The sequence below is a fragment of the Xiphophorus maculatus genome, chromosome 12, assembly GCF_002775205.1.
Source record: "Xiphophorus maculatus strain JP 163 A chromosome 12, X_maculatus-5.0-male, whole genome shotgun sequence".
In the NCBI taxonomy this organism is placed as follows: domain Eukaryota; kingdom Metazoa; phylum Chordata; class Actinopteri; order Cyprinodontiformes; family Poeciliidae; genus Xiphophorus; species Xiphophorus maculatus.
The window spans coordinates 4,140,037-4,152,140 of NC_036454.1; the positions used below are offsets into that span (position 1 = coordinate 4,140,037).

Sequence of the window (12,104 nt, forward strand, 5' to 3'; positions counted from 1 at the left end):
CTAACACCGTCCTCCTGGCTCTGATTGGTTGCTTTTGCTCAGACTGAGATCAATTTTTTCACAGATTATCTCTCTCATACCAAACGGTCATGACATGGTAGCAGTTTTTTTCTTAAAATAAAAGTTGCTGCAGGTTTAAATCTTCAACTGATTGGTTTGGTGCTTAAGGAAAACAACCCGACCCTGAGAGATCCGGGTCAACCCCGGGGATGTTTGTGTGCTCTCAGGCAGCTGAAGATGAAAACATGACCTCGATCCCAGCTTTCCCCTCCAGGATTAACGGCAGCTTCCCCCCTCTGCTGTTTGTCTGCCTGAACTTGAGAAGCTTACAAAAGCTTGCATAACTAATGCCACCAAGTGCTGGCGCCACCAGCAGGCGGGGATATTAACTCATATCCAGCAAGAGTTCGCTTTAGATCAGGGGATCCAAAGTGCGGCCTGGGGGCCTTTTGTAGCCCTTGGATTGATTTTGTGCGGCCCCCAGCTGGAATTCAGAAATGAAATTTGGCCTTGAAATGCAGATGGAGACTTTTAATTTGTAATCAGGGTAAAAATAATTTTCTTGTACAGGAAAATGTAAAATACAACAAAAATAATTTGTCTTTTTTTAACCAAGTTTTGACAAAAGGTAAAACCAAGTTTATCCAGAGACTTTTATGGAAATGCCAGCTTTGCTGCAACGAAATCAGCTTTTATTCTTTCTTAAACTTGGGTAAATATAGCGACCGTTTTGAAAGAAAGTTACCCAAATTCTGTTCTTATTACTGAAAATAAATTTATTCAATTGAGCCCAAAAGAAACTGAAAACTACACGTCTTTCTTTTAATACAGCAAACGTGCAACATCTGATATTGTGCATCAGGGTCAATTTAGGGAAAAAAAGCAGCATTTTCTGCCAAAAACTCAGAAACTTTGAGAATAAGCTCAGAAATTTTCTATAAAAAAACAAACAAGGAACTTTTTCTATCGTTTTAAAGGCAAAAAACCTTTTAGAATTCAAAATTACTTTTTGGGGCTTTTTTTGCATTATTTTTTCCATTTTTGTAAGGGTTAAAGTTTCATTAAATTGATTATTAAAATGTTGAAACATTAAGACTGAAGTAAATAATGTCATTCAAAATAAAACAATTGGTTCATAATATTTCTAATTTTTTTCTCCAAAAAACTCTTTTGTGTCTAAAGGAAATGAACCAAAAATGAAGAGTTAGTCGTCATTAAAAATAAAGATTGTTAAAAATATAAGTATGGTAGGTTAACTATTATTGTTCAGTGGGAATGTGAACTGTTGCCACAAGAAAACAAATCTTTTATTTGCAGTATGTTATATAATATATATTTGGAAAAACAAGTGAAAACAGTAAAATGGGCTTTTGAGAAAAGGAAAATAAAGTAAATAAGGAAATTGCCAAAAGTTTTTAAAAAAGTATGTCATAACCCACATGTTAAACAATTTTATTGTTTTTATTTGTCTTTGTCCTGAATATATCAATTTAAATGTTTTGTTGGTTATTTTATTTTTCTTGCCGTTTTTTTGCCAATGCCTCTTTTTGTTAGTCTGTCATGTTTGTTCTATATAACCACTGATTGGTGAATAAAAATGTAAAATGTTTTTAAAGTTTTAAAGCACCGTTTCTCAAACTTGTACAGTTTGCACACTGAGGTGAACTTCCTGTTGGACCGTTCTGTTCTCTTCAACTGAGCAACACAAAGAGAATGTGAACGGGTTATTAATGAAGTCCCTGCAGCTCGTAGCGCTCTTTCAGTCTGACAAACGAGCCTGAAATACAGAGCAGGCCGGGGTGTATTCACATAAAAACACACACACACACACACACAGCGCCACCAAACAGTTGTCAGGGCAGCTTAAAACATAGCAGCAGTGCAATCAGAGATGCAGGAAAACAATTAAGCTTCAAAGCTGGTGGGAAAAACCTGTTCATTTGTGTGAGTTCTTTGTAAAGAAGGAACTAGATTTATAGATGCTAGGAAGCACAGTATCTTTAAAACAAGCATTACTAGAAATATCAATATATTTGCAGTAGAGACGGGATTTAACGCATTCATTTTGAGCTATATAGATTTCTGTCATGAGGTGCGGTTGTAGGAGCCAGGTTGAAGTGAATTAAAGATGATTTAATGGTGAAATGCAATTACGAAATCCAAAATCCAGGCAGCACAGATAAACCGACATTTAACGCTCAGAGCTGGTAGCAACTGGTAGCATAGACAGCTTGACTAGACTGGTACCACAAGGACCCGACAAAGACACAGAGACACAGGTGACATAAATACACAGAGGGTAATCACAGAACAAGACACACCTGGGGACAATCGAGGGTAGACAGGAGACAGAAACCCAAAATAAACACACAGAAAAACTCAAATCAACACAGAGAAAACCAAATCCTTACAGATTACATTTTTTAAACACAATTAATCACTTTTTTTCCCATTCAAAGGTTCCTATATTCATATTTCTGGTTTGCCTGTAAATCTGACGCAAACAGAGATTGACGACAAAGACGCTTTTTTTGTTAATTTCTGCTCCTAAAAACGATCTGATGGGACGACGGAAATTACAATTGTTGTGTTCAAGTTGTGCTAAAAGGAGTTAGCCTATCAGCGAAGCTATTCAAGCCTAATTTAGCATCTCGATGCTAAACATGTAGCAGCAGCACAGACGCTAACGCTAATGTCAGCGTCTACAGTCGATATTTCTAAAGAAGCTCAATGAATAATCAGAAACTGAACCACTGGAAAGACCCATTTAAAAAATCTGAATATTTTTGAAAATCCATTTACTTCAGGAACTTTATCACTAAGTTTTAAAATGTTATTTGTTGTTATTTAACACAAATTATGAAGAATTTATAGGGTGTACATTGGCAAAGAGCTGCTGTATGTCCGGTTGTTATTTACAATTATTATTATTATTATTATTGTTATCATCATGGGTCCGTAAATTTTCTTGTCTTGTTTTTAGTGTTAGTTTGTAATCATTTTGTTTACATAATGCAATTTTTGTTAGTTGTTAGCACAGTATATTAAACAGGCACATGAATACCAAAACATGGTTTTTATTAAATTTTTTGTTAATTATTGAGTCTGTAAGCAATATATTTCATTAAACTGAGGTAAGGGGTAGGATTAAATAAGTGTTCACTTCTTCCTGCTTCTTTTCAAACATAAAAGTCGTGGAACTAATTGTTTTGTTCTTGGTTATTTATCTCCGCGTTTTCTCTTATGAAACTAGTATGTGGTAAAATGTCTACTCAAATACTGAGTAACTGATCAAATTATCAATCATTTAATATTTAAAAATTACATAAACGAGCCAATATGTAAAATATGTACGAAACTTTAAAAAAAACTGCAGGTGTTTGTCTGAATTTTAGGTCATTCAGTGGGTAGATAATCCACTGAATGAAAATTTTATTACTTCTTAATAAAAATACTCAAATAAAAGTGTAATAAAAATACTCCTAAGAGTACATTTTCTTTCAGAAAAGTTACTCAAGTAAATCTAATTGAGTAACTGTAACTAGCTACTACCAACTCTGGAGCCAGACTCAGTCAGACTTTATTTATCGACTTCTGCTGCTGATAAGAGAAAATCAATCCTCAGGAGAAAAAAAATAAAAAACGCAACAGGGCATGAATCATATCTGCACACAGTGGCGCTGAAAAGCGGAGATCCTGACACTGCAGATTAACATCGCCGCCCTCACCGAGACGTTTCCAAAGACAGACATGCAAACCTCTGGAGGCCCTCGGTTACATAACCAGAGAGCCGCTGAAGAACAGCTGAACGGAGCGGAGAGGAGGCACGTTGGCCGACACACTGACGCAGAAATGGTTCAGGAAAAGGTCTCTGGCTGAACGCTGCCGAGGCACTAATCCTGTAACGCCACAGCGATTAGCTCAGCGGACACTGACGCAGGAAGATTCGACCAAAAAACGCAAACCAAGAAACAGAAAATCAGGATGAATGGTTCCTGAAGCTGAGCTGGGAAGCTCTGCAGCTCCAAGTTATAATAGTTCAACAATATTTTATAGAATTAATGTGTTTTTAAAATTATTTTTGCCCACTAAGTTAAAAAAAAAAGATTGAATTTAATAAATTAAAAGAAAAAAAAAGTACTAATAAACTGAAAAATAAATCAATACTAATTTAAGGATATTTTTACTGTCTAATGCTTGAGTCAATAAATTAATTACATGCAACTTAGCAAAATGTTTAAAAAATAATAAATACATATAAATGAAAAAACTAAAAATAAATCAATACTCATTTAAGCATATTTCAGATGCTTAAATGAGCTAGTTTCCCACAACACAAGCTAATTTATGAAAATGGCATTTTTAAATGAAGCTGATAATCAAAACCAAAACAAAAGCATTGAATCAGACTATTAAATGAGACTCGACGCATCACAGTTTCTATTATCAGCTGAATCTATAAACATTGTCTACAGCTCTGTTTATAAACACTGACAGCTCTTTTAATATCGCAAGGAAGAGTTATTGAATTCAGTGTGTTCCTTCTGTTTGCAGGACGGTTAATATATACCAACGAGAAAAATAATGCTGTATTAACAATCCCTGCTCGCTTTCTAAAACAGCATTTATAAATTAGACATTGTGTATTAAGTCCTATTTGCTCTTATTTATCTAAATAACTGTATCTAACATTTGCATTTGAGGCATTTGTAGTGACGTAATGACTTGGCTCCAACATGGCTCTCTGGGTTGTGGTTCTTTGGTGGGTTTCTTTTATAGAACCAGTGGAGAACTGGCTGCACCACCAGCCCTAATTTAGAACAGGAACTTCTTTGTTGGGAAAAACCCAGTTTAGACGGCCACTGATGGTCAAAGCAGACATATTGAAATCTTTACAGGAAAAATCAATCTAAAGGGACCAGAAAATGAACACATTTAATGATTATAAGAACAGTTTGATTAGATTTTGAAGAAACTAAAAGAATCTGTTCTTTGAGGAATTCTCATTTCAGGTTGTAACATTTCCAGTGTAGCTTTTCTTAAAGGGGCCGTATCATGTAAAATCAAAGTTTTTCTAGCTTTACATCATATTATTCCCTCATCAAAAACATACCTGATTCTTTCATGCATGTTTGAGAAGTATTTTAATCTCCATGGCAACCATTCCCCCTACCCAGCTCCTTCAGACTAGCCAGGAGCAATTAGCAAACATCTCATTGCAACGCTGATAAAAACTTTGTTAAAGGGTCAATTGAGGAGTCATGCTGTGATGACTTCCTGAAGGCAGAGTTTCAGAAAGAGTAGGAGTTTTAAAAGCGACAGAGGCCCAATTTCAAGATGTTAAATCAGAAAGTTAAATTTCTTTTAAGTCATAATTGATATATACAGCATTTTTATAACAACTAAAGATAACATAGTTACTTAATAATGGTATAAAATGGCACTATGTGCCTGTAAAACACATAATAATGCCCTTTTAAAACGGCTTTCAGTCTCAGACAGCAAAATCAACCCAACACTTATCTTCTTTCATTGACAATATTTTTAGCTAGTAAAATTGATCTACAATCTGATAAAGCAGGAAGATCATGTCCCCTCCACCAGCAGCTGCTAACAGCTAATGCTAAGTAAGCAGCCCTTCACAATAAGAGCCAAAATGCTTTGAACTACAAATAACATACCTGGAGTAATTTTGCGCCCGATTGGAAATGTGAGAAATGTCACACTACTAAGGACTTATTATTGGACCTGTAATGATAACAAATAATAATGCAAACACATTATCAGATATCAATAAACTTTAAATGATAAAAAACATTTAACACTGGAACTGGAAGACATTTTAAATATCCAGAATAAATAAAGAAAACAACAAATAAAGTGAATTGTGATGTCTCAGTAAACAAAACTGTCCTTCAAAAAAAAGGGCTGGTTGAGACCAAAACACCAGACTGAAAACTTTTGTCCTCCAGTTTTTGGTAGAAAGAGAGAAAAGAGAAAAACAATAAATCATGGAAATAGAAATTACTGCCTTGTTTTAATTCATCGTGCGATTAATTCATTTATTGCTTATTTTGTCCACAATTATGAATGCCCCTTGTTTTAATTTTTAAGTTAAAACATTTTTTGCATTAGGATGGCTAGTTTGAGTGTATTTCCAGCCTCAAGGATGCCAGTAAATTTACTCAGCTTTATTTGACACAAATTGGCAAAATTATGCAAAGTATAATTGCATGTGGTGTAATATTTCTGCTATATCAGCAGGCTTTGCTCCACATGGTCGTTGGTTAAACAAACAAGCCAGTGTTGGAGACGGGAAGGACGGCTAATTAAAACCCAGACACAAACTCAGCGTGCTTGGTGACTGACATATACGCAGCTGATGCACAACAGCTGAGTCACCGTCAAAAGACATCAGTTTGAGCCGGAGCTTTATTCCCGTTTTAGTTCTGGAGGAACTTGGGTTTATATTTAAACAGGGCTGGACGACATGACTGAAAAACGTATCACGATATAAGCATTTCATCAATAATCATATTGAACATTCAATATTCTAAAATATCTATTAATATTGATTGCCATATCTATCGCTATATATATATATATTTTATTGTTTTATTGTCCAGCCCTATATTTACATATAAATCAGGAAAATCAGGAACTCAACTAGAAAGAGAAATAATGAGTGGCCTGGGATATGTAAACCTAATAGTTTATTTAGTCTTTTGTGAGTAATTATAGTAAAATAACTTGAAAAAACTGAAAAGGCTGAAAAAGTACTAGAAATTTAAAAAAATCTCAATAAAACAATACAGTATAAAAACAAACAGAACATTAATAAATAAAGTAGTTTAGCTTTAAAACCTTCACAGAGCATGAGATTCATCAACACCAATGTTGCAAATATATTGTCATAGCAACATCAGTTTGTACAATATTTATATCTCAAATAACTGTTTAGAGTGAAATAATTGTTGGCTAATAAATTTTACGAGTTCTGAAGTTTCATTTTTCATGCTAAATGCAATATTTATATTTTAAAACCTCAAATAAGCCGCAAATAACATTCCCAAATATAACCTAGGAAGGACACCTTAGGAATAATCAATGACGTCTGAAATCTATGGATGAGAACCTCTGCATTGTCAAATGTGAAGATTTTGCTTCTAAATTTGGTTTTCTTTAACCAAATTTAAAATACTTTATGAAATCCAATTTTGCAATCAAAATCATCTGAAGATGCAGAGGTTGTCATCCATGGATTTCAGTCTTCAGGCATCAATTATTGCAATCCTCTCCTATCTGGGTGACTTTGGGGAATGTTATTTGTCTAGTTTGAGCCTCTAAATGAAGCACATTGATGTTGTTCACTGTGGAGGTCATATGTTTTAGTTTTGTATTACTATTTTCAATCCAGAAGAATAAAAAGCATAATGTACTCTGTCCTAAAATTTTTAAATGGCTTTAAATGCATCTTTTGCCACTGTGAAAAAGTCGAAAACGTGAAAGGAAAATAATACAAAAGAGTGAAATTCTAGCTTATTCAGTTTACACTTGAGAGACAAACAAAAATCATCTAACAATGAAAGACAGGCAACAATGTCAAATGGTGAGAAGGGCTACAAAATGCAGACCAGCCCAGAACAAAAACAGTTTATATAACAGGATCACCTTCTTTTATTTCTCTGCATTCTTCCCGAGATTATTTAATTGTCTTTAACAGCACAGAGTAACACAGGCAACGGGATAAGACGCTTTACAGACACAACACTCCTACAATTTGTTATGAAAATACTTCAAGAAAAAACAAAGCCTAGATTAAAAAAAGAGCAGGAAATTAAATCTGAGCAGTCACAGTCACTCCCTAAAGGAAAAATAATATCATTTCAGCCGTTTACACAAATGATCCATCTGATGGGAATCAGGTATCAGAGCTTAAATGCTAATCCTGCATCCCTGTCACAAACATAACGCTGTTATTTAGATCAGAGTAATCTGCATCCCCACCATACTCTCTGTAAAAGACAACAAGAAACCAGATGGGACAAAACAGGAAGAACAGGCCTTCAGCCTTCAAAATAAAAGCTTAAAAATATTTTTTAAACAAGGCCTTGGTCTCTTAAAGTATTACTTATTGGGTACACTTCTTAAATTAGACCAGTAAAACCCACATTGGTGTGTAGGAATGGAGATTTATGTTATTGAATAATATCAATGAAATCCAAATATTGAATCCCAAAAACTAATAGTATTGTAGAGATTGTTTACTTTATTATTTTTGGTTCCATGAAAGCATCAAAAGATAAATTTTAAAATATTAAATGCAGTTACTATGTGAGGTTTTCAGATTTTTTCAAAAAAGCACACCTCATTAAATACCTATATGAAACAGCATGTTTTTTTACGCTTTTTTTTATAGTAAAAAAACTATATGTACTCAGTCATTCAGTTATCTTACTGCAAGGAGGTTAGAAAATACCTTAAAAATACTTTGGTGTGTGCTGCTTTGCCTAAAATGTACTATTTTACTTAATATAATCACTTTTTTAAAAACCCGCAAAGATAATCATTCATATTAATCTTTAGAACAAAAATAAAGCATAGAATCCCTCCCAAAAGAAAAAAACAATGATAGGATTTGAAATGCTTTTATTTTGAACGGCCAGAGCGGAAGTCGTACTGGTACGTTCTTTCGAACGTGACGCGTGTTGCTGAGGATGATTCCAGTAATGTGGGATCAATATGGAGATAACAGAGAGGACAAGGCCGCTGAAGGGGCAAACTCTGCGCCACCAACAAACATACACTGTATAAATATAAACCTTACTAATTACAATGTAATTCAGAGCAGATGGCGGCCATATTTAATCCGAACATACACAGTTAAACATCGATGAAGATGGTGATGTTGTGTCAAACCGTTAGAACGAGCCTTCATACTGAAAACACGTAACGCCACAAGCTAATTTTAGGGTCACCTTTCCATTAAAGCGTCATTTACTTCATTGTAAACGGAAATTGTTTCTTCCTTAATAAAATATTATGAAGTTTGGAAACCGAAGCTGTGTTTTTCGGTTCAGACTGCATCATAGCATTTTTTCAGCCTCCGACTCGATGGTGGTTAGTGGAGCCTTCTCTCCTCACCCACCCCCAGTTCAAACAACAAAAATCAGCATTTATCCGCTTTACCTTGTCCGACGTAGTCTTCGGTCGTTCCGTTTTCGATAAAAAACAAACAAACAACGGGTGTAGCGGTGTATGACCGAGCTGGGTTGCTAGTTTTCTCCTTGTGGGAATGTTGTTTTCTCTCTGAGAGCCAGACTGCAGGCAGGCAGGCAAAGCCGCGGAGGAGCATCGCAGGATGGGAGGGACCGGAGCCTCACGTCAGCCTGAGGTCACCATCTTGGCCCCAGACCGGATTATCTAACCTGGGCTGGGACAAATGACTGTCAACAAGCATGTCACCTCATCCAGGGATAAGTTAACCATCTATACTCAATAATAAAATACAAACATAAGGGATTTTACACAAAGACAACAATGGGTTTTAATTCTGTCCAGGGCCGGCCCAAAGCTGTTTAGGGCCCCTACACCACGAGGGAGCCCCCAAGAGCACCAAGTTAGCATATATATATATATATATATATATATATATATATATATATATATATATATATATATATATATATATATATATATATATATTCCTTTATTTAATCAGGTAAACCCCGTTGAGATCTAGATCTCATTTTCAAGAGGGACCTGAGCAAAAAAAAAAAAAAAAATATATATATATATATATATATACATTACAAAGATTTACTATAGCCAAACATAAAGGAAAAATGCATTATGTTATGTTGCGGGTCACATTGACCAGTTTTAAAGTTTAAAAACATTTTTTAAATAGTTGGAAGTATTTTTGTTTTGTTGCATAAAACGTTTTCTATTTGTCTTAATAGGTGCACTCTACATATAAATTGAAATTTTCTTCATTTTACACATTTGTAACCCCCCTGCATCTACTTTTTACATAGATACTGTTCGGGTCAATTTGACCCGGCAGTGAAGTTGAAGTTCAAAAAAAGATTTTTAAAAATGTCCAATTCTATGTGTTTTCTTGTAGCTATGAACCCTATTTCACCACACACACACAAACACACACCTACATGCACACACCGACACACACAAGCCCACGTTCTCACTATTTTCTTTACTACACCAGGAAACTGTGAGAAAGCAGGTGTTCATACAGCTTTTGACGGAAACCTTTTCTGTTCCCGTGGACAAACTCCACCCACTCTGAGTGGACACTCAGCAGAAGTGAAGGAAAACATAAATACTCTCTGCATGACTCATTTATCTTGATTTTAATCAGCGAGTTAATTTGACCCAGAACAGTATGTGTGTCTCAAGTTCAATTATCACCTATTGAAAAAAAAAGTGTAATATCAAATTTTTTACCAAAGATCAATTTCAAGGAAATTATTGTTTTCTTGTGTCGTCATTGATCTTTAATTTCTGAGAAATAAAAAACATCATTGCACAAATATTGATTGAAATGGTTAGTATTGGAGTTAATAGTCAGACACAAAATTGTTTTGGAGGAATGTTTTGGTTTCTGACACTATTGCATGATTAAACACTCCCTGGGTCAAATTAACCCACGAACATTATTACTGTACCTCAGAAACGAACATAACAGGAGAGTTAAATGTCAAATCTGTTTACCTTATCAGTCTTTCTTCTGTTGTGTTAAATGAGCCCCATCTAGTGGTCATATTTTTATTACAACCAAACAGGACGTTTTAGGAGCATATTTAAGCACATTAAATTTATTCAAAAAATAAACAGTTTAATGCTTTTTCATTGAAGTCATCAAATTTACTGATAAATTTGATTACTTCAAATTGGAAGTCAGACACAAATTGACAGTCAGATATTGGCAGTCAGTTAACAATTGTGCTGATTGTGCCATCATTTTCATAAAATTAAGTGGACCTTACTTATCACTAAAATAAAGCAAGTTTGCACACCTGTTCAGGTTCCAGAAAGTCATTAAATTCTGTGAACTAAGCTAAGCATAAAATATGGCAGAAAAATTGTATATCTTTTCCTTCTTCTTCTTTTGTGTTTCATTGGTGAATGGCAACCAACTTAAGGTGCATTTACCGCCACCTACCGAATAAAATTTTCCCTTCATAAAGCTGTTGTTTTTAAGAGCAGTCTGGGGTTATTGATTTTACCTGTTTTCAACTGATCAATTGGGAAGAGCTCTGATTGGTTGTCTGAACAGTATTAATTAGTTGTACACATTACCAGCTAGAGCCAAGGTCTCAGGCTCAGTGAAGGAACAGATTGTAGCCCGGACATTGAACTTCTGGCTGTGGGAATGCGGCCGTATTATTTGCCGAGGGAGTTTACGTCCGCCATTTTGATCGCTGTTTGCATTCCCCCATCGGCTGATGCAGCGGTGGCCTGTGACGTCATCAGCTCTACTGCAGCCAAACTCCAGACTCAACACCCGGACGTTGTTATTGTGTCTTGTCTCTTGTCTTGTCTTGTCTCTATGCTGTAACTGCGAAGTAATTTCCCTGCTGGGATGAATAAAGTACTTCTATTCTATTCTATTCTATTCTATTCTATTCTATTCTATTCTATTCTGGCCACCAACCAGACCCCAGGTCCCAACCTCAGAGCATGGTTTTGCATTATGAGCAGAAATCTTGGTTCCAGCCTCACCAAACTCACCAGATTGCACCCCGTTCCGGGCAGCAACCCTGGGCTGAACAGTCATTTAATATCCAGAGCGTGGGACATGGCCATCAACACCAGCTTGGAAATCTACCGCCTTCAACCAGGTCACAGGATCCAACACACAAATCTGGCAGTAATGGAGTCTCTCTTTCCCCTTTTGCTGGGGAACTTGGCCAATAGGGTATTGGACTGCTCAATAGGTGAGTGTTTTTGTTTCAAGTACTTCTGTGCATTGATCAAAACTAATAGATTTTTTTTTTCTTTCCACCACAGAAGCTGTACCTTGACTAAGTTGGCCAAACTTGACAACTCAGAAAATAAAAGCCAATACATTGACATGTGGTAAC

The 12,104-nt window shown here is 35.4% G+C and overlaps 1 protein-coding gene across 2 annotated transcripts in view; it reads right to left on the reverse strand.

The window, feature by feature from the left end:
- rusc2 (RUN and SH3 domain containing 2) overlaps positions 1–9,368 on the reverse strand; it is a 31,728-nt gene extending 22,360 nt beyond the window's left edge. For both annotated transcript variants that reach the window (XM_023343568.1, XM_023343567.1), the window contains exon 1: positions 9,190–9,368. The gene's annotated coding sequence lies outside the window, so the exon portion shown is untranslated. The remainder of the gene's footprint in view (positions 1–9,189) is intronic.
- Positions 9,369–12,104: the final 2,736 nt, after the last annotated feature.